The following is a 423-nucleotide window of genomic DNA, read 5'->3' as shown; positions in this document are numbered from 1 at the left end:
AAACTGTAAAAGGAAAGCACTGTGTCATTATCTTGGTCAGCTGCCACATACTTTTCTAGAAAGTATCCGATCAAAACCCAAACCAACCAGAAGGATCACAGCTCCTCTTCCTTCCTTTCTTGCCCCAAGCAAAGTTCTACAAATTAAGGCTGTTACACTACTGAGAAGTCACATCTACCCTGACAAGTTCTGAAGTACACTGGAAAAGCTGGCAAGGAAGATGCAGAATTAGGGCTGCTTCCCAGGGAAGGCAGAGGAGAGAGGGGAGGGAAGAGAATGTCAAGATTTTCACTTCTACATGAGATATTTGTACCAGGTCAAGATCACAGATTCTGCCCTCTCTAATGCTCTGCAAACCTTCATTTCCTCTGAATGTTATGAAAAGAACAGCAGCAGCACAGGCAGCTCTCAGTGGTGTGGGCT

The sequence above is a fragment of the Chaetura pelagica genome, unplaced genomic scaffold (assembly GCF_000747805.2).
Source record: "Chaetura pelagica isolate M959 unplaced genomic scaffold, ChaPel_1.0 scaffold1445, whole genome shotgun sequence".
In the NCBI taxonomy this organism is placed as follows: Eukaryota; Metazoa; Chordata; class Aves; order Apodiformes; family Apodidae; genus Chaetura; species Chaetura pelagica.
This window is presented reverse-complemented; position numbering follows the sequence as displayed.